Source organism: Myotis yumanensis, unplaced genomic scaffold, assembly GCF_028538775.1.
Source record: "Myotis yumanensis isolate MYYU_CA2020_CCGP unplaced genomic scaffold, mMyoYum1.0.hap1 SCAF_14, whole genome shotgun sequence".
NCBI lineage: Eukaryota > Metazoa > Chordata > Mammalia > Chiroptera > Vespertilionidae > Myotis > Myotis yumanensis.
This window is the reverse complement of record NW_027223765.1, coordinates 4,913,942-4,936,524: the sequence shown is the minus strand read 5'-3', so window position 1 is coordinate 4,936,524 and position 22,583 is coordinate 4,913,942.

Here is a 22,583-nt window from a genome sequence, read left to right as displayed (position 1 = left end):
AGTAATGGGGGTTGGGGGAACCTGATAGTTCCCCAGGAGAGGCCAGGGATGAAGCAGAGGGGCCCTGCCCGTGTGCCCCAGAGACCAGGTGACAGTGCCAGGGTGCCTGGTGCTGAGGTGGCACATGGTCAGGCTCAGTACACACCATCTGTCAGGGTTAACGTGAACACACAGGAAAGCACCAGGAGCTCCGTAGCATGACTGTGGTGATGCTCACACACATGTACACGTGTGATAGTTACCCAGACCCAAGTGGACATAGGCACACGCACAGGTGCATGGATAATGGAGAAACGGGTCCATTTCCCGCTGCAATGCTGCACTGTAGTTATGCGAGGTGTTGTCACTGCAGGAACCAGTAAAGGGTATGTAGTCTCTCTATTATTTTTTTTTTACAAATGTATGTAAATCTACAATTATCTCAAAACTAGTGGCCCGATGCACGAAATTCGTGCAAGAGTAGGCCTTCCTTTCCCCGGCTGCCGGCACCAGCTTCCCTCTGAAACCTGGGATCCGGGCTTCCCTCGCAGTCTCGGCTTCGTCCAGAAGGACATCCAGTCTAATTAGCATATTATGCTTTTATTATTATAGATATTATAGATAAAAGCTTAAAGCGCCCAGCACAGAATCTGACATGCAGTTGACATGAAGGGCAGTTCCTACAGGCTTTGTCTGAATTCTAAATTAATGAGCATCTTTCCTTGAAAACAGAAAGATACACCTCCTCCAAGAAGTCTCCCAGGTATCCCCACCAGGACTGATGTAACTTCCTGGAGGACTGTTTCAGAGCAGGTCTCGAAGTCTCAGAATTCTTTCCCATCTGTCTCTCTGTCTCAAGAGCTGATGAGCTCGGGAAGGCAAGGACTATCTCAGACTTACTTGTTTACTCACTCGCTTCTTCATCGGCATTCTCTCTCTCCCCCCATCTCCCCGCACAGGTTTTCCTCCTCATTGGGCTTCCAGACAAAGGCTGAGATTTCACATTTATGTGAACATACATTTTTTTTTTTTTTTGCAATTGTAACAATTATCAAAAGAAGGCACTGGGCATATTTCTTAGTTGCACTTTTCTCAACACTATCGTAGGGCGGTTAATTTTTTTCTTCTGAACCGCATTATCTTTGGGAGTTTTCTTATCAGTGTTCAAAGAGACTCTGAAGATAGGAGGCAGCTGCTAAGCCAGGGTGTGATTTCACAGGAGCCTGGGATCTGAGATTAGCGGAGAGTGATAGGCACAGGGAGCCTTGTCCGCTTTAGTCAGGGGCTGCAGGTGTCCCCACTGAGACGGAGCGGAGCGGGAGGAGGGCATGCTCTCCTCCTGGGGATTTGCAAGTCCAGTGAATTTTCGGAAGCAATGGAAAAAGAATTGGCGGGGGGTGGGGGGGGTGGGGTGAGGTTTTTAGGAGATGATCGCTCCCCGAGAAGTGGACTGTCATTCTCCTATAAATGGGCCCCTGACTGTGGCCGGCGAGCAGGTAATGGCCTGTTGGGAGCGTCCACCTCTGCTCAGCCAAGGGCGCCTGGCCTCTGCCTCGGACTCTCGTGCCCACACCCACCAGATCAGAGAAGATGCCAGGCTCACAAGTCGGAAGCAGGGTCATTAACACTTCAAGCCCTTCCAAGATGAAAACGCTGCGCACGGCGTGCTTTTTAATGAGCATCTTGCCCCCGAGAACTGAGGTCTGCGCGGCGAGCCTCTGTGATAAAAGGGGGTTTCTGGGAGAAAAGACACGTTTCACACTCGAAGAAGAAATTGCTTCTTGTGCTGAGTGCCCATCGGTTTCCTCTGTTCCTGTGGATACCCCCGCCCGCCCAGCTTGTCCTGGGAGGGAGAGGGCCTTGCGTTTCTCCGCCCGGGTGCCTTGGCCCAGGGAGCCCACCTCCTGGCACCCACTGCCTGGAGAGTTGGTTGCTGCATTTATCTGGAACCCAGTCCCCGGGGGGACTGCTGATCTCCACGGCCGCCGCCCTCCCTCCTGGTTCTGCATTTCTGGAGCTGATGGCTGTGAGGGTCCTTATTGATCACCCCGGAGCCCGCACATCATCCTGGGGAAATGAGGTCCTGACTCCATTTCCTTCTGTCTGATGAGCCCGTGTATTTCTCCCCCTGCCTCCGGGGTGTCCTCTTTCTGCTCACCTTCCCGACACCTTTCTCACAGAGGCTGGGAAATCCAATCTCAGGCATGAAGGGCGGGGGGATGGCAGAAGAAAGGGGCCATGTGGAGGCTGGCGACGTCCTTCATGGAGCCTGGCAGGCAGGTTGTATTAGCTTGTCACCACCGTGGAACAAAGTGCCGCCAGCTGGGCGGTTAAATCAACATCTATTTATTACCCTGAGCTTCCGTGGGCGAGGAAATGGCGGGATCCTCCGCTGGGGCTCAGGAGCCTGCGTCCCGGGGTCTGCTGGGGCCACGCTCCGCTGAGCCCAGGGTTCTCTCCAGTCTCATTCGGGAAAGGGGCAGAGGTCAGGTCCTGTGCTTGTGGGACTCGCGTCCATGGCTCCCGGAGGCGGCCCTCGCCACAGCCATTCACAGCTACACCTCCCCCGGGAGGGAGGCCCGGCATCTTACCCAGAGGGAGGCCCAGCATCTCTCTGAGAGGGAGGCCCTGCGTCCTCTCCCTGTTGCTTAACTCAAAGACAGGGATGAATAACCTCATCACGGGTGTGACCTCAGCATATCAGCAGGTGACACGACCCCCACCGGGAGGAGGTCAGCCAGGGCGGCAGCTGTCCTTTCCATCACTCCTGCTCAGGCTGAACCCGGCAGGTATCATGCGAGTCATAAAAATTCACTGAAAAATGAGTCACTCCTCATTTTCAAAATAATTTCAAGAAGTAAAATGTCAACTTCATCATTATTAATTGCATATCGTACAAGTGAATCTTCCTGTGGCACCAGCCGTCTCCCAGGTTTCTGAGGGTGGCTGAGCCTCTGGCCCTCCTGCACAGACGATGTCTGAGATGGTCCACCCGCTTGTTTTAAAGTCCATCTTGTTGAGGAGAGAAGGCCAGTAGCTGCCATGTGTGTGAGGATGTGGCTGCAGAAGCCTGTTCCTCACACACACCCTGCAGCCCAGCCCCCACGCCTGGGCCTGCTCCTCACATGCACCCCCTGCAGCCCAGCACCCACACCTGGGCCTGCTCCTCACACACACCCTGCAGCCCAGCACCCACACCTGGGCCTGCTCCTCACATGCACCCCCTGCAGCCCAGCACCCACACCTGGGCCTGCTCCTCACACACCCCCTGCAGCCCAGCACCCACACCTGGGCCTGCTCCTCACACATCCCCTGCAGCCCAGCACCCACACCTGGGCCTGCTCCTCACACACCCCCTGCAGCCCAGCACCCACACCTGGGCCTGCTCCTCACACACCCTCAGCCCAGCACCCACACCTGGGCCTGCTCCTCACACACCCTCAGCCCAGCACCCACACCTGGGCCTGCTCCTCACATGCACCCCCTGCAGCCCAGCACCCACACCTGGGCCTGCTCCTCACACACCCCCTGCAGCCCAGCACCCACACCTGGGCCTGCTCCTCACACACCCTCAGCCCAGCACCCACACCTGGGCCTGCTCCTCACACATACACCCCTCCACGCAGCCCAGCACCCACACCTGGGCCTGCTCCTCACACACACCCTGCAGCCCAGCACCCACACCTGGGCCTGCTCCTCACACACCCCCTGCAGCCCAGCACCCACACCTGGGCCTGCTCATCACCCCCCCCTCCCCCCCCGCAGCCCAGCACCCACACCTGGGCCTGCTCCTCACCCCCCCCTCCCCCCCCGCAGCCCAGCACCCACACCTGGGCCTGCTCCTCACACACACCCTGCAGCCCAGCACCCACACCTGGGCCTGCTCCTCACACATCCCCTGCAGCCCAGCACCCACACCTGGGCCTGCTCCTCACACATCCCCTGCAGCCCAGCACCCACACCTGGGCCTGCTCCTCACACATCCCCTGCAGCCCAGCACCTACACCTGGGCCTGCTCCTCACACACACCCTGCAGCCCAGCACCCACACCTGGGCCTGCTCCTCACCCCCCCGCCCCCCCCCGCAGCCCAGCACCCACACCTGGACCTGCTCCTCACACACCCCCTGCAGCCCAGCACCCACACCTGGGCCTGCTTCTCACACACCCTCAGCCCAGCACCCACACCTGGACCTGCTCCTCACACACCCCCTGCAGCCCAGCACCCACACCTGGGCCTGCTCCTCACACATACACCCCTCCCCGCAGCCCAGCACCCACACCTGGGCCTGCTCCTCACCCCCCCCCCCCCCCCGCAGCCCAGCACCCACACCTGGGCCTGCTCCTCACACACACACACACACACACACACACACACCCCTCCCCACAGCCCAGCACCCACACCTGGGCCTGCTCCTCACACCCCCTGCAGCCCAGCACCCACACCTGGGCCTGCTCCTCACACACCCTCAGCCCAGCACCCACACCTGGGCCTGCTTCTCACATGTACCCCCAGAGCCCAGCACCCACACCTGGGCCTGCTCCTCACATGCACACCCTGCAGCCCAGCACCCACACCTGGACGTGCTCCTCACACACACCCTCAGCCCAGCACCCACACCTGGACCTGCTCCTCACACACACCTGGGCCTGCTGCTCACATGCACACCCTGCAGCTGTGCACCTGTTGTAACACTGTATCTTTAATCAGGTGCTCAGTTGAACAGCTGACCCCCCTAGGCCAGGGCCACCTTTTATCCATCTGCCTAGCATTTCACAGTCTCACAGTTGCTGAATGGCCTCACTCCCTGCCTTTTGTTTGCTAATTATTGAGAACAGCCCTGTTAATCACACCTCTTCAAACCTCAGCTCCTCTGTAGCTGTTTCTCTGGTCTCAGAGTTTTGATTTTATCACACATTAGGTGCTTAAAATATATATTGAAGTAATGAGTAAATGGGGCGGGGGGGGGGGGGGGGGGGGGAGAGAATTCAGTGTTGGCGTCATGAACCCCAGATCAAAATGAAATATTTCCCAATGTAGATCCTCAGCTTGAGCGGCTTGGCTTTTTAATTGACAAGTGTAGTTTACATGAGTTTCCACCGTGGACTGGAAAAGAGAAGGAATGTCTCTTCCGAATCTTTGATCTCTAAGTTGTTGATGAGTTCAAGGGAGTCATAAGAACATCAAGAGCAGCAGGCTTCTCAAAACAGAGATTCGCGCTGCACTGCAAGGGGTAGAACCAGGACTGGGAGCCTTTGAAGTCTTGCTGGTGGGAATCTCTGGGGTCTCACTGACCCTGAGTGACAGGTCGCCTGGTGGCTTCACTGGGCTTGTCCACCGGGAGGCAATACGCCTGAACATTTTATCTTCTAATGCATCTCTTTTTCTACAAAACACAACAAAAGAATAACCCATTCCCTAAATGATACGGAGGATTTTGAGCTGTGTTAATGCGAAAGCTAAACAAAGGGTTACAGAACCAGGGACTTGGAAAATACGTCTATAGCACAAAATAACAACCTGCAAATATTACCCGTCATTCGTGGTTCACATGGGGACAGGAGTGAGCCCTGAGGAGGTGGCTAATGGCTATTGGACATGTGTTTTGTGTCCTCATCTGTGAAATGGGAGTAGCAAGAGCACTGCCTTGTGGGTCTGTTATGAGTTAATAAGTGATTGGTGTAGACCAGTGGTTCTCAGCCTTCTGGCCCTTTAAATACAGTTCCTCATGCTGTGACCCAACCATAAAATTATTTTCGTTGCTGCTTCATAACTGTGATGTTGCTACTGTTATGAATCGTCATGTAAATATCTGATATGCAGGATGGTCTTAGGCGACCCCTGGGAAAGGGTCATTCGACCGCCAAAGGGGTCGCGACCCACAGGTTGAGAACCACTGGTGTAGACGAAAAGGAGCCACATACTAACCTGACCAGCTCAGGGTGGCCTGTGTGGCCGTCTTGCTAACACAGAGACCTAAAGTAACCACAAAGGGTGGTCTGAAATTAAAACTTTGTAAATTAAAAAGCAGTCTATAGTGGGTAGTCATATCCTAGGCTAGTATCTTCCCTGACTAACATCGACTTCAATCTTTGCTGAGCCTGTTGTCTTTTTGCATCTAAGATAACATACCTGTGGGATGTCAGGGTCACTTGTAACTTCCCTTTCTCCAGACCCCTCAGGGCACAACCAGTGGCCAGCATGCAGACCACCAATTCCCTCATTGTTATTGTCGACTGTTAACTCTCCTGCACTCACCTGTGTAAAAGAAGTATCTGTCTATCATTTCACTTTTTATCCAATCCCAGGTTCCCCCTCTTTGCTTTCTCCTGCCTCCATAACCTATCACCAGTGGATTTCATGTAACTCACTTCCTCTCCTCTTTTGATTGTAATGTATAAGACAAGGTGAGAAACTACCATTCTCTGGAGCATTATCTCAATCTGTTGAGTTTCTGCTCCCCGGCAGTTGTCGACAGTTTGGCTCAAATAAACTCACAAAAATTCTTTACAGGTTTGAATGTTTCATATGTGAACATCGGGTTAAGTAGCTGACATCGCCACCTGGTGCAGATGAGCCCTCGCCCATCTCAGCATAAAACCGACTCAGATCACTGAGGGTCCGGGAACAGGATTCCAGTGAGAGTTACTCATCCTTTCATCTCTTTCCCAAATCCCCTTTCGAGTGGTTTTATTCAAAGTGCGAATTTGTGTGAGCGCGTATGTCACCGATAGTGATATGAACGGCTCTGCAGGTGAGGCTGTACATGAAACCAAGCCGGAGAGAGGCAGTGTCGTCCCTGCAAGGCTCAGCCGCACAGGCCGGGCAGGCGGGCTTGGCGAGCCCAGGTGAGGCCCCGGCCGCCTTCCTGTGGAGGTGCAGGTGGCATGTCCCCTGGCCCCGCCCTCCCTGCGGCTCACCCGGCTCCGTCCTCTGAGCTCTGAGCCTTTGGACGAGTCACTTAGCCTCCCCCCTCAGGTGTCCCATTTTAAAGTCCGTTTGATAATAGTATCGTCCACCCCATAGAACTGACCGGAGGCTTCGGTAGGCTTGGTCTCTGGAAAAAGAACAGCGCCTGGCACTTGCGATGCTGCCTGCGCTTGTTAATCCATCATCACAATACTGAGCGAGGGCGCCCCTTAGAGAGGGTGCCTCCATGCCATCGCCCTGGGGGGCCCGGTGGGAGCCCTGTGCGGAGGTCAGAGGTCAGAAGTCAGAGGTTTGGGACAGAACTGAGTCGGCAGTTGCGTCAAGAATAGGACGGGGATACATGGATTCAGGCTCAGAAGAACGACTTGCTGGCTGATCGGCTCCTCCCTGGTGCTGTCTCCAGCCCTTCCCAGGGGACAGGAACCTTCCAGAAGCCTGGGGCCGCCCTGGAGCGCTGGCAGTGGTGACAGGAGACCAGGCGTCATCCTGTCCCAGATGATCTGTGAAGGCAGGAAAACAGTGCTAGGAAAATTCTGAAACTGTAACTTCAGGATTTGCCCAGAAATGGTGCCTGCGATGGTCTTTTCTCCTAAGGGCAGGTCACCTCAAACACCGGAGGTTACTGTGCGTGGCGGCGAGCAGTGAGCTCCTCCATCCAGGTCTGTTTGCACATCTGCGGGGGATACTGACTCATTAACGCAGAGGAGACTGAGGTGGAACAGCTGTCGTTGTGAGGATGTGGACGCTCCCCGCCTCCACCTGCTTTGGAGTCGAACACTCTTCAATGCACATGGAGAATATTATCTGTCCCTTTTACAATTAAAAATTAATGTTCTCCGTGTAAAAATTACACAGAACAGGAGAAAATGAAAACATACTTTCTAACCACTCGTCTCTGTTAAAGTTTGGTTTCCTTCTCTTTATGTGCAGTGTGTGTGTTCCTGTGTGTGTGCAGTTACAAAATGTGTAAAGTCAAAGTTTTATATGTATAGCATTTAATGTTTTGAGTCCTGTTTTTATTTGCTTCCTTATATCATGGCCCTTCCCCCACCTTATTCCATATAGTCTTCTTAATAATGATCCTAAATGGTGTTTAGGATTTCATTTGCGTAACAAACCCCTTTGGTTGAGTATTTGGTTGTGAAGCTGTTACCTACAACACTCCACTGAACAACCTTGAACACCTGACCTCTGATGGTTTCTTCAGTACAGAGCCGAGAGGGGAGGATTTTGTGGGCTTTAACCTCGGCATCCACACTGTCACGAGCACTCTGGAAAGTTTCACCAACTTAAACTTGAGGTGTCATGAGAATGTCAGTCTGCCCAGCAGCCCCAGCCCTGGGCTGTACTGTGCATTAAATACTTGTCAGTGTGATTGAAAATCTATAGCCAGTTGGGCTCGGTGGTTGAGCATCCACCTATGAATGAGGAGGTCATGGTTTGATTCCCAGTCAGGCCACATACCCGGGTTACAGGCTTGATCCCCAGTAGGGGGCGTGCAGGAGGCAGCTGGTCAATGATTCTCTCTCATCATTGCTGTTTCTGTTTCTCTCTCTCTCCCTCTCCCTTTCTCTCTGAAATCAATAATAATAATAATAATAAATAAGTAAATGAAATCTACTGCCAGTTTGGTTCAGTGGTTGGAGTGTTGGACTGCAGACCAGAGGGTGGTTGCAGGTTCCATTCCTGGTCAAGGGCATGTACCTAGGCTGCAGGTTCCTGGTTGGGGCATGTGTGGGAGGCAAGCAATGGATGTGTCTGTCTGTCTGTCTCTGTCTGTCTCTGTCCCCCTCCTTTCTGCCTTTCTGTCACCTCTCCTCTCGCTTTTTCCTTCCCACCTTCTAGGAAACCTTCTAGAAATCAATGGAGAAACTATCCTTGGGTGAGGATTAGAAATAAATAAAATTTTAAAAAATCTCCTTCCAAGGACAATGCATAGCCTTTGCCCGTCTGTTTGATCGTTTGCAAAGTGATGATGATAACAGCACCCAAACGTGTAAGGTTGTTGCATTAAGTGTGTTAACACATGGAAACTCTGAACTGTGCCTTCCCCCAGAGCACATGCTTCATAAAGGTGAGCCCACCTGCTGTGGGCACAGGTGGCATCTTACTATAATTTCCATATTGAGCTGTGCCCTGTGCCGGCTCCATGGACAGCACCCCTCCTTGCCCTGCTCTCGGCTGTGCTGTACCTCACAGGCGCTGTTTTCCAAGGCGGGAGGGAGACCCCCACCTGCCCAGGCCACGACAGGGCGCCTGGAGCAGCCTGCCTCTCCCAGGTAGGCCTGCTCGGTACTTACCTTTCCTGCGGCATCATCCGCCTTTTCTCTGCAGGGTGCTCACTCTTTTCTACCTGCCGCCCAAAGCTCGTGAGATCCAAAAGGTAATCGTTTGTTCCTCTCATGTTTTTAAGTTATTTCCTCGAGTTCTCCTTCCCACTGACCTTCTCCGTCCAAAGCTGCGTGGTTGGCAGTTTCTCGCAGTGTCTGTGCGGGAGCCTGGCGGGTCGGCCTCAAGGAGAGCACTGAGCACCCGTGCATTTCCTATGCGTGAGCAGGTGGAGCCTCCCTTTTGTTCCTCGCTCTCTGGATAGTCTTTGTTGTCTTCGGGTTTTCTTTTCATCAAAATTAAGTTGTAAGGCCCAGGTGCGGTGGCTCAGAGGTTGAGCGTTGACCTATGAACCAGGAGGTCACGGTTCGATTCCCTGTCAGGGCACAGGCCCAGGATTGTGGGCTCCATCCCCAGTGTGTGGTGTGCAGGAGGCCGCCGATCCATGATGCCCTCTCATCATTGATGTTTCTCTCCCTCCCTCTCCTTTCCTCTCTGTAATCAATGAAAATATATTTTTTAAAAGTTAAAAAAAAATTAAGACGTAAGAAATCTTGGACTTGATGAAAAGAAAGGAAAGGAAAGAAACTGGAGATTAATACCTAGAGAGGGTGGAGATTGCGCTGAGCGAGGATGCGGGTGTCACCTGCTCACCATGGGCCTCCTGCAGCAGGTCCCAGCGCAGGGAGGCCCCACCCTGGGTCTCTCCAGGAGAACGGCACAGGCCTCTGCAGCACCTGTCTCACCCGGGGGTGTGGCTCGGAGAAGTCCTCGGACCTGGTCCCAGGTATGTCTCCGTGTCAGACAAAGGGGCGCCTGCGTGTCTGTGGAAGGTGATTCTCAGTGGCTCCCTCCTCACTTCCCAGACCTTTGTCCCCCACCCCAGGCGTGTTCCCTGTGGCACACAGTCCCTGCTCCTCCCCAAGTTCCAGGTGAGTTTTTTATCAGTTGCATGACGTCCGGTAGGAACGTCCTCCCCTCCAAGTGGGGAATGGACACCACCCCCGGGGGAAGGAGTGGGGCGATCTTAGCGTCCCCCAAAACGAGCGTGGGGAGACTGAGCCCCAGCTGAGAACTGAAGCGAGTGGTCGAACACGCAGGGCATGGCTTGTAAATGGATGCCTTCTTCACTGTGCACTGCACATTTCCGTCAAGGGAATTTGATCGTTATAAACTGCAGGCGTAATGAGGGCTTGAATATTCATAGGCCATTAACATGCCTCTGTGCATTTCAGTAATGCCCCGTGGACGTGTTACTCATTTTTAGAAATAACTGGGCTGTAATAATCAAATTCCCACATATTCTGTGAAAGAGGGAGGGAAGCCTCGTTCGGTAATGTGCTTGTGGCTAAAAAGGCTGACACTGGACTTCGAAGGTGGCTGGCACTGTGTTTATTTTGAAGCGTTTGAGATCATTTTGACATAAGATGATGCCTGTTTCTTCTATAACCTTGAAGGTCACGGGCAAGTCTTGGGTAAAAAAATCAAGCCCTGCGATTTGCAGGTGTGCAGGCGCCTCCCCTTAGGAGCGGCGTGGAGCCTGGGGGCCCTCTCAGCTCGCCTGGTTTGGCAGACGCCGGCCCACTGCCACCTCCCCGGCTCCCCTTCCTCAGAGGAGGCCTCGGGCGCCACCCCAGCCCCCTGTTCCATGTGCCGTAGCCGTCCGAAGTTGCAGCTGACAGGATAGCAGCAGGGGTAGGACCCCTGTCTCCAGCCCGGTCATAATAACCTCGGGCTCGGGGTCCCCTCCGGGGTGCGGATCGCTGAGCCATGGATGAGCTGGGTCCCCGAACCCCTGCCTGCAAGAACCCCCATAACTGAAGTCCCACGTTAGGTTTTCACTACACAAAGCAAACATCTGCCCCAGCCGGTTTGGACCAGTGATTAGAGCGTTGGCCCTCGGACTGAAGGGTTGAGAGTTCAGTTCCGGTCAAGGGCACGTACCTGGTTTGCAGGCCAGGTCCCCGGCCGGCCCTGGTTGGGGGGTGTGCGGGAGGCAACCATCAATGTGTCTCTCTCACCCTCCCTTCTACTCTCTAAAAATCAATGGGAAAAATATCCTCAGGTGAGGATGAACGAAAACACACAAAACACAAAGGAGACATCCATGGCCCCTCTGACACGTGGGAGGGTGTTCATTAGCCCAATAACTGCTGAGGGATGCCACACCGTGTCACGCCCGAGGCCACGGGGCCCGGTTCCCGTGTGAGCAAACGCAGCCTCGATGGCTGTGGTCCCATAATCGCACTCGCTGCTCACGAGGCTCCAGACGACAGAAGAACATCTTCTTGGAAATGTTCTCATTTGGCAAAGCCCCTCCCCCCAAAGTCTGTTTTCAACCAACGCTACAATTTTACTTCGCTGTGACAAGAAACACCCACAATTAGGGCGAACTCACGGCAGACACTTAGCAACTCACCGGGGATTAATTCCTTTCACATTATGATGCATTTTACACGACACAATGTTACATTGTTGGTGGATCTCCCAGCAGGTGGCAAATGATTATAACTTCATTGCTGATGTTTGAAAGATTATGACTGATGAGGTAAGCCTTCTGCTTTCATATTTCTTTTGTTTCTACTTCGTTCTTCTTATAAATAATTCATCGAACAAAATTACCGTCCCAGAAAAATCCAGTCTGTTTCTTCAGCCCCTTCACACCATGTTGATCAGTGCATATAATTTTTAGTACATATCCGTGGAATTTAGAAATTCAGTCTTTTTCTGTGTTCCTCGGGACTTTAGAGGCATATATGTCTATGCAAATATTTATAGTTATGAACTCTGTTCTGCAAAGGCATCGTCCATAATTCCTTCTATTTCCATCCGAAGTCCGCTCGATATCAAGGGCAACTTTCAGTCAGTTGCTATAATGAGAAAAAAATAGCCATCATTTATTAGGTGCTTATGAATGATTTCATTTATTATCCCACTTTCTTCCTCTTTACAACAACGCTGTGAGATATTATTACATCCATTTCACAAGTTTAAGAAGTTGAGCTCACAGAAATTAAGTAATTTGCCCAAGGGCCCTGAAGAGGTGGTGCTGGAATCCAGGATTCAAATTCCCTGGCTTCTGTCTGAGGCTGGAGCCCACATTGTCCACCCTCTGACTCGCGCGTTCAGGACGGGGCCAGCCCGAAGCACCAGCCGGAGTCAGGGGTCAGGGTTCCAGCCTGGCTGCCTCGGTCCGTGTTTCCTGAGCAGCTCCTGGGGTTTAGGTTTGGAACAGTCTTTCCAACCTGATCCATGTGGAAAGTGCTAGCAGGTACGAGAACCTTTTTGTGTCGCCCAACAAAAGCGATCCACCTGCGTAATCTGTGCAGACTCATCTGATTTTGACAGAAGGCGCCCTTTCAGGCCAAGGCCGAGGGTGCTGACCAGCACGGGGACAGCCAGGGCACAGTCAGGGGGCAGATGGGTGCCCCGGGAGAATCAGGTGCCTGACCGGGAAATGTTGGGTGTTGAGGAGCCACGGGAGTGTCATGGCGGCAGGAATGACGGAGCAGAGCTAAACAGGGCCGTGAGGCCAGGCGATCAGACTACACAGAGTGTTGGAGCCCAGAGCAACACAGCAAGTCAGGATCTTCCCCTGACAGCCTCCGTTCGCACAGACACGCTGTAGCGTAGAAGCGCTAGGCGAGGCCTGGCCTTCGGGGAGGATGGCAGAGCTGGGTCCCTGAACCCTGCCTGCAAGAACCCCCATAACTGAAGACCCACGTTAGGTTTTCATTACACAAAGCAAACATCTGCCCCAGCCAGTTGGACCAGTGATGAGAGCGTTGCAAGTACTGAGTGTGGACACAGGGACTCTGGAACAACGGGTGTTTTTACGAGAAAAGTGACTTGCGAATCCTGCCATCTTTTCACCTTGTTCCCTTCCCTCCAGTTTTACCTTCGTAACCATTCATATCGGCAGTGAAATTTACCTTTTAATATGATGTTTATCAAAAATATTTCAATGTGCCCGGCTGGCGTCGACCTATGAACCAGGAGGTGATGGTTCGATTCCCGGTAAGGCTTGTGCCTGGGTTGTGGGCGTGATCCCCAGTGGGGGGTATGCAGGAGGCAGCCAGTCAATGATTCTCTCTCATCGTTGATGTTTCTCTCTCACTCTCCTTCTCCCTTCCTCTCTGAAATCACTAAAAATATATTTTAAAAGATATTTCATTTTAATGAAGTCCTGCAGTTATTATAGACTCTCCACTATATATATATATATATATATATATATATATATATATATACACACACTAGAGGCCCAGTGCACAAAAATTTGTGCACTCGGGGGGGAAGGGAGGGGTCCCTCAGCCCAGCCTGTGCCCTCTTACAGTCTGGGACCCCTCGGGAGATAACGACCTGCTGGCTTAGGCCTGCTCCCGGGTGGCAGAGGGCAGGCCCAATCCCTAGGTGCAGCCCCTGGTCAGGCTCAGAGCAGGGCTGATTGGGGAGTTGGGGTGCTGCCCCCTGTCATGCACAGAGCAGGGCGGATTGGGAGGTTGCGATGCCACCCTCAGTCACTCTCAGGGTGGGGCCGATTGGGGGGTTGGGGCATCGCCCCCTGTCACACTCAAGGCAGGGTCACTGGGGAGGTTGCGGTGCCACCCCCTGTCATGCACAGAGCAGGGCCAATCAGGGGGTTGGGCGCTGCCCCCTGTCATGCACAGAGTAGAGCCGATAGGGGAGTTAGGGCACCGCCCCTTGTCACACACAGAGTAGGGCGGATCAGGGGGTTGGGGCGCAGCCACTGTCACACTCAGGGTAGGGCCGATGGGGAGGTTATGGCTCTACCCTGTCACACACAGAGCAGGGCCTATCAGGGGGTTGGGACGCCGCACCCTGTCACACACAGAGCCGCAGGGCGATCAGGGGGTTTGGGCGCTGCCCCCTGTCACGCTGATCTGGTGCCAGGAGGCCTCGCGGCTCTGCTGATCCCGGTGCTGGGAGGCATATTACCCTTTTACTATATAGGATAGAGGCCTGGGGGCAGGCTGGTTTGCCCTGAAGGGTGTCCTGGATCAGGGTGGGGGTCCCCACTGGGGTGCCTGGCCAGCCTGGGTGAGGGGCTGAGGGTGCCTTAAGGCTGGCGATTGACTGAAGCTCCCAACGGCTCCTTTTTTTCTTTTTATTCTGGGCCAGCTTTAGCTCTGGCTCTAGCTCTGAGGCTTCCGCTGCTGGTTTGTTTGCGTTCTATAATTGAAACAATGTATAACTCCAGCTCTGAGATCCCTGCGGTTTTGTTTAGCTTCTATATTTGTTACAAAGTTTCAAACTGCCAGCTCAGAGGCCGGCAGCGCAGGTGGGGAACGTTGGAGTCCGCAGTCACTGAAGCAAGCAAGCCTCATGTTCGCTTCCAGCTGCCTGGCTGCCGGCCGCCATCTTGGCTGACAGTTAATTTGCATAAGGATATGCTGATTAGCCAATGGGAAGGGTAGCGGTCGTACGCTAATTACCATGTTTCTCTTTTATTAGTGTAGATATATATATAGCCTCAGAGTTTTCAAATGCAATGTTAGAATTTTTGTAAGTTGTCAAAGACAATATATAGTGAATATTTATTGAAAAATTTGAAGTTTTCTTAGAAATGAGTACAAATAAAAATGTGCAAACATCTTCTTTTAGAAAAATGAAAATGGAACTTTAATTGTTGCATAGCTCCGTGTTACCAATCCTCCCCATCAGGTCAGCTCATTTATAACTAATCTTTCTATGCGAGAGAATTCAAATTCTTGTTAAATCAATGAGTTGATTAAATAAAATATAGACTTGCTCCATCAATATCACCTTGATAAATACAGCCTGCATCCTCTCTAATAAAATGAGACAGAATTATGCATGATTTGTATCTATATATAGATAGACATACACATCTACATTTATACATAGAAGTATGTCTTTTTGAAGGGAACACCACAAGCAGGGAATGGAGAATGAGCAGTGAGAGGATGAGGAGGGGAATGGAAACAGGTGATGTGGGCGTTCACCGATGCGTCCCTTCCCTGCCTTTAGAACCTGCCTCGATGGGGACCGTTGACACTGGTGGCAACATGGGCCATGGACCCTGGAGCCCCCGCCCTCCTTTGGCGGTGCCAGGCCAGGCCACGCTCCGAAGCCAGGACCCACAATGTCGGCTGGCGTCCCGGGGTCTGGGTTCTTAGCCGTGTGGCTGCCACCGGTTTTGTCCTCATCGCTTTGGTGTGGCTTCCCCACGCTGTCCCCCTGACATCGTGGGCCCCTCCTCACTGCCTTGACTCCGTTGTCACCGTATGTTCTTGGAGTAGGTCCTTCCCAGGTAACAGTCTTGAACAGGTCGGGAACTGGAAGGGACAGGTAACTGGTCCTTGGGCAGGTGTGTGCTACCCACAGCAGAGGGCACGAGGGAGGGGACCCTCTCTTTGAGGTTAGAAGGGAGAATGGGGACAGGGATGGGAGAGATTTCTTCTTACTCATTTCTACACAGTTTGGAGTGCAACTAGAAATTATGTGAAAGATGGTCAATCTAAAATTCTTCCATGAGTGATAGGAAGTGTATACTTTCTAAGTTGCCTTGGGAGCACAGTTTTATGGTTTAAACGCCACTTTTTCTGTCTCACCTTAAATTCCTGTGTGTGTCCTGATTACCGGTCTTACCTAAAGGAAGACTCCAATCAGACCGGGTGTTTACTGAGCAGTTACTGTGTGCAGGGCTTTTTGCAGCGTGCGCCCTCTCCCACCAGGGGACAAAGGAAGTAGCGAGCCTGCTAGCTCCAGTTTTACGGACGGGAGACAGTCCTTGCTGTACTGGTAACGCACCTGAAGCCTCTCACTAGGTGCTTGGTAACCAGGGTGCGGAGCCTGGTCTGCCTGACTCCAAGGGGAGTATCATATCGTCACCAGGACGTCATACTCACCCCCGGGGGCCCTGGAGGAAATAGTTGTTAATTCCCTAAGACAGGAGTGAGAAGGACTTGATAGCGAATTGATTTTTCAAAGCGGAGAGTAACTTAACTCGCAACCTTCCCTTCTAAGTACCACCAGGAAACTTAAGTGTGCTAATTCAATCCCTTGTTAACAGCTCCCACTTACCACCATGGATTGACACGATATTGACTAGCTTCTTATCACGTTTGAGCTGAAATTGAGGGTTTTGAAATGTTGGAATAACATCACCATGTGGCTAATTACCAGATGCGCGGTTTTCGCAGATGTTTTGAAGAGGGATAATCAGGCAGTGTACCCCTTGTTTTGTTTGTCTTTATCTTGCTCTGTAGGTCTAGTAAAAGAATGAAATGAAAATGTCATGTCAGAAAAGCACAGCACAGATAGTAGGTTTTTACCAATAGCAATTCAGGGGAGTGACGTGGACCTACAGCCCTCAATTCCAGGTAGCCCGGTGGTGAAGAACGTGGGCTCTTAACCCAGAAAACCTCTCCTCTTATCCACGCCCTTTGCTGGCAGTTTCTCGCAGCTTCTCCCATCAGTAGGCGGGGTCTGCTCCTTAGTCCATCGATCCCGGCTGGCCTTGCGATTGGCTTGGGGGACAGGATGTGCCCCCCTGGTCCTGCATGCTTCCTCACCTTTCATTGGTGTTCCCCCACAGCCATTTACAGTGGTTCTCAACCTTCTGGCCCTTTAAATACAGTTCCTCATGTTGTGACCCAACCATAAAATTATTTTCGTTGCTACTTCATAACTGTAATGTTGCTACTGTTATGAATCGTCATGTAAATATCTGATATGCAGGATGGTCTTAGGCGACCCCTGTGAAAGGGTCGCTCGACCGCCAAAGGGGTCGCGACCCACAGGTTGAGAACCACTGCATTAGAAGGACCGGGCTAGCCTGCTGGGTCCGGGGCAAAGGCAGCAGCCTAGCCGGGTTATGTAGGCCATTCTGCCCCCAGCAGACAGGACAGCTGAGCCCGGAGGCGTGAGTGAGCCCAGCCCACAGGAGGCAAATCTGATGAGACCCTCACTCACAGGAGCCCAGGGCCAGGGCCAGCCCACAGCTTCCTGAACCACATACATGGGTACTTTAACGGGCGGGGGACGTCTAGGCCGAGGGCCATGTAAGCCCCAAGAAATCATTGGGTCTGGCCCTCCCAAGGCATGAGGGGTGAGTTAATGAAATGCCTGACCGAATAGAGCAGGCTGATGTTTAAGTGGGTAATTTTGTATGGCCCGCAAGTGATGTCATAAATATCCAATGGCCCCAGGCAGAGAAAAGGTTCCCCGCCCCTGCTTTAAGCCGTCACATTTGTTTGGGTGGAGGGGGGGCGGGGCGTTGGCAGGTAGTGGCTCCTTTTTAGCAGAATGGATACACTTGGGGGTGCACCCCATTCTGCACCTGCAGGGCGGCCTCACGATGCGGGTGAGAAGCCGCTCCCAGAGGGTCACCCACCTTTCTTGGAGCACCTGGGAGAACTGCTCTCTCACTATCCCTGAGGTTAACTGGGGTCATGACTTGCTTTACCCGAGAAGTTAGGGCCTTTATTTTCATTTAAAAAAAAAAAATTTTTTTTTAAATTTACATGCACATTTGGGAAGTTAAGCCATTGGCAGCTTCTCCCCCCCGCCCCCCCCCCCCCCCCCCCCCAGCCCACACACACCCTTCACGAGCTCCTAGTTGACATGGTTTGTGAAGGGTCATCCCCAAATACCCGGCTGGTGATGACACGTTTGAGCTGGGCATCTGCGCACCGGTGCGCCGTGCCGACAGGGAGCGAACCCAGGTCAGGTAATAGCTGTCTCTGGTGTGTGTGTGGGGGGGGAAGGACCCCTCGGACCAGGGCTCTCCACGGGGACCCCGCCTCCCGCAGACATTCAGCACCTCACACGGGAGAGTTCAGAGTGTGGGTGGTCGCCCCAGTTCCAGGCGGACGTAAGTCTTGCGGGGAAGCGGGCATTTCAGAAGATTTCCTTGCAAACAACAGAAATAAAACTGGCCCTCGTTTTGAAGTACATCAAACATTAATGCCTGCAAAGAGTTCCAGGAAGGGGCGGCAAAATAAAAGCGCCTACTGTGGGACGCCGCCTAAGGTAATCGGTGCTTCTTCATGGTCGTTAAGTTTTGAGATTGTTAGAGTCACGTTGAGCCCGGTTGGAGCTGGGTGGTTTTTGACATTGTAAGTGGCAGCTCGTTTTAATAATTGTGAGTACGCGGCCACGGTGACGGCGCACACAGTTTAAAATGTTCCCATCAAATCCATAAAAGGGAACTGTGCCGCGTCTGGAATGGGCCCTCGGTTATTACGGGAACAGGTTGAACAGATCAGGAGGTTTCCTGGGGCGTCTCTTTCCCTTTTACTTTCTTGGTCACTGAGAGTCGTATTAAGAAGAACACCTGTGAGTGCCGGCAGGTGTGGCTCAGGATTGAGCGCACAGCGTGATGCGATATTGTCAGAGGGGCGGGGTTGGGGGGCTGGGTGAAGGGATTAAGCAAAAGTCAATGAAGAAAAAAATCATAGGCACAACAGCGTGGTGATTACCAGAGGGAAAGGGGTGGGGAGGTGGGAGAGGGTAAAGGGAGGATCAGTGGTGATGGAAGAAGACTTGGGGTGGTAAGCACACAGTGTGATTGATATACAGATGATGTATTGTGGACTCGTACACCTGGAACCTGCATAATGCAATTAAGCAATGACACTCCAATAAATTCAATTTTTAAAAACTTTAAAAAATAACAGTAACTCCAGTCACTTTTGAATTCGCTCTGGAGTTTTAAAGAGTCCTTCAATGAGAGTGTCTGTGTCCTCCGTGCGCTCCTAACTCGAACCCAGGCACCCTGTCCGTGGAACGGGACCTCGGGTATTGGGGCGACTGCTGGGGTTCCCCCACAGGGCCCTCCCCTCCCAGGCCCCGGAGCTCAGGGGAGGCGACCCGACACTGAGTTTGCAGCGGGTTCTCCATCCGGAGGGACTGTTCCTGCCACAGACGCTTTAATGTCGGTTCCGTCGTTGCGTCAGGAGTTGTTGAGAATCGACACTCTGCATCCTTTGGCCAAGCCGCTCTCCCAGAGTTGAGCCTTGTTACTTCTGGACTTGGGTGAAGCTCAGTGGAGATGCACAGAATTGCACTTCTCAGGATTCAAATGCGGATCCAGGGATGCCCTCAAAGAGATGACACCTCTGAAAAGTGAGCGAGTGACATCCCTTAGAAGACAGAGCTTCTGCCAAATGGGAGAATGCCTTCATGTATTTTTAATTCCGTTATAAAAGCGAACCGTCCGTTCTACGGTGAGTGGGAAACAACTACAGTGAGTCCAGTTTTTTACTGAGCACAGCGGTAACCCAGGTATATCGCTCCTCTTAAAACCCCGTGGACGTTTGCATCCGCAAATAAATTGTTATTTCTGGTCAGCAGGGCACAAAAAATGTTGTGCTGTCGTCCTGTCCTGAAGATCAGAGATTAAATAAAACACATTTCAGAAAGGCAACTTGCAGCAAAAAATAAATGAAGTGCAGCGAACCTTCGCTCATGTAAACCCAGCGGCCCTGCCTGCGGAGCACACAGACATACGGGCCCAAGAGAGGCTCGTTCCGTCTGAGGAACCTGGCCCGGTGCTGGGCAGCAGAGCGGGTCACCGAGGAATTGAAGGCTGCCTCGGGCTGACACACAAAGCCCTGAGCAAAAAAGAAACGGCTTAATCAACCTCCGCTGAACCCTTGTCTAGACACGACACGCTCCACGCGTTCACCCTGCCGAGTGGAGGGTTTTCCGGGGAAGCTGCCAAGGCAGGGCTGTGAGCCGTGTGGGTGGGGAGAGGTGAGGGGCCCAGGTCACCAGTGCATCCCACCGGGGCCTCCACCGTCTGCTGCTGGGAGAACCCCGAGGCGGCCCCATGGGGATGAGCCCACGACCTCAGTTGGCTCCATGTGTCCCGGCCTCTCTCTGTCCATCTCCCCGCTGTCCTTAGGGTCACCCCCCACCAGCCTCTGCAGCCACCCTTGTCTCTGGTTCTGCTCTGGGGGAGGTGGAGGTGGCACTTAGGAGGAATGGAGTCAGAGGTTGGTCAAGAGACAATTCAGAGACACACGGGTCTGTGAACACTGCTCCCGGGGAAACCCTGAGGTCAGGGCCAGGAGGAGCCAGGAGAGGGTCGGGGAAGCCAGGGCCAGTCACAGAGGGTCTTGTCTGTGATGCCAAGCAGCTTGGAGGCTGTTGGAGGGCATTGGCAAGCCCCTGGATAGTGTTACTACGTAAAAGAAACACAACGATGCAGCAGGTGTTGGGACCAGGTGAGAAGAGGGCCAACGACCTTCCAGGACGTGCCCCCGACCTGCTGGGGTGACAGCTCTGTGCACGTGCAGAGGAGATTGGCAAAACCCCAAGTCTGACCATCCACCTGTGTCTGAGAGCCGCCGGGAGGGCCGGGCACCCCAGAGCACGGCCATCTGGGCTCAATGACCTGGGTGACCTTGGGGTCCTAGACTGATGGTTTCGCAGCGCACTGTTTCTCTGGAAATGGTCATGACCTTGTCACTGAAGGGCACTGTGTGATTGAGTCCCTCACTGTCAGTGAGGCTCCCTGGGACCCTCTGGGGGAGGGTCTCTGCAGGTGACACATGTCACTGTCAGATACTGTGTAGCATCTTGGGGAGTGGGGGGCGGCTGCTCTGAGAGGTCCTGCTGCAGAGGCTCTTCTGGGCCCACAGGAAGCTGCCCATGAGGGCCAGTGTTTATAAGTCATCCCACACGAGTAAGGGCAGGCTCAGGGCTCATCCCACATGCAGTAAGGGCAGGCTCAGGGCACATGTGACACGCAGTAAGGGCAGGCTCAGGGCACATGTGACACGCAGTAAAGGCAGGCTTAGGGCTCATCCACACGCAGTAAGGGCTCAGGGCACATCCACACGCAGTAAGGGCTCAGGGCTCATCCACACGTAGTAAGGGCAGGCTCAGGGCACATCCACACGCAGTAAGGGCAGGCTCAGGGCACACAGAGGGGTGCATGCTGAGACACTTGCAGTGGCAGTGGGCGGCCTTGAGTGTTTAGATGTGTATTTACTTAGATGTCGCCTTCTTGCCCCTTTATCTGACAGTGGCTTCTTCCCCGGTAGAAGTTGGAAAATGTGAAACATGTCAATTTACTACGTCTCTTGGAGTAAATTCATCTTCATATGCCCCTAAATAAGTTTGTTTGTATTTACCTGTCTGAACATATGTAGGTAAAATTCAGAGTACTTGAGGCATTTAAAAGCCAAGGCTGGAGTCTAACTTAGTAAATATTAGAGTCATCTAGGAAATATTTATTGTGGAAGCAGGTGTGAGAAATCTCATATCACTCAGGATGAAAGGATCTGAGGGCAGGCGGGGCCTGGAGGGAGGGGAGGGCAGGAGGGGCCTGGAGGGAGGGGAGGGCAGGAGGGCCTGGAGGGAGGGGAGGGCAGGAGGGGCCTGGAGGGAGGGGAGGGCAGGAGGGGCCTGGAGGGAGGGGCGGGCAGGAGGGACCTGAGCAGGTGAGGGCAGGAGGGGCCTGGAGGGGTCCTGTCCCTGCCCTGCCCACGCAGCCTCTGTGTCTACACAGCATCCACACTGACTTCTGCAGCCTCGGAGGCTTAATAAGTAGGAGCACACTCGTATTTATGCCCGTGGTGAGTCGGAGCTTATGCACACAGGTGACTACAAATGCATCATTTCCAGCCTCTCTTTTTGGAGAGAATATAACTTCTTCCCCGGCAGTTGGAAGAGCTGCATTGCATAGGGTCGGGTCGTGAATCACACTAACAAGTTGAAGTACGAAAGCGTACGTCTTGCTCCCGCCGCCATGGAGCCCGCCGCTTCCCCGCGAGGCTGACGTGTACGTGTCTGCGGGACAGAGACTCCTGGGCAGGCGGCACCTGGGGAGATGCCGGGGACCCACCTCCATTCCCTGGGCTGCGTGAGGGAGACCTGGCGGGCGGGTGGGCTGGGGAGTCCGGGATCGCGTGTTTGCCTGAGGACCGCGCAGGGTCAGGGTCTCGGTTACCGCGTACCAGCCTGACAGTGGGTTGATTTACTCGTAGTGGAGACGTGACACAGGGAGCGGGGCGTGGATTCCTCCTCTTCGTTCCGTTTTCTCAGCAGCATCTGCAGTCGCTCCTGAGCTGGCTCTGCCCGGTACTGGGGCCGGCAAGTACTACCCTCCACTCAGAGAGCTTGTGATGATGGAAAGAAATGAGACAAGAATTTCAAAATGTTGAAAGGGAAGGAAATTATGTCTTCATCTGTCTTGGATACTTTTAAAGCACAAATGCCTCTCTAGGAAAAGAATAAAGGAGACAGTCTTAGGCGTGAGCAAGGCCGTGTTGACATCTACATGTATTTCAATGAAAAATTACCCTCTCGTCAATGTGGGCCATTTTTTTATTCTTCATTATTAAACCTTTA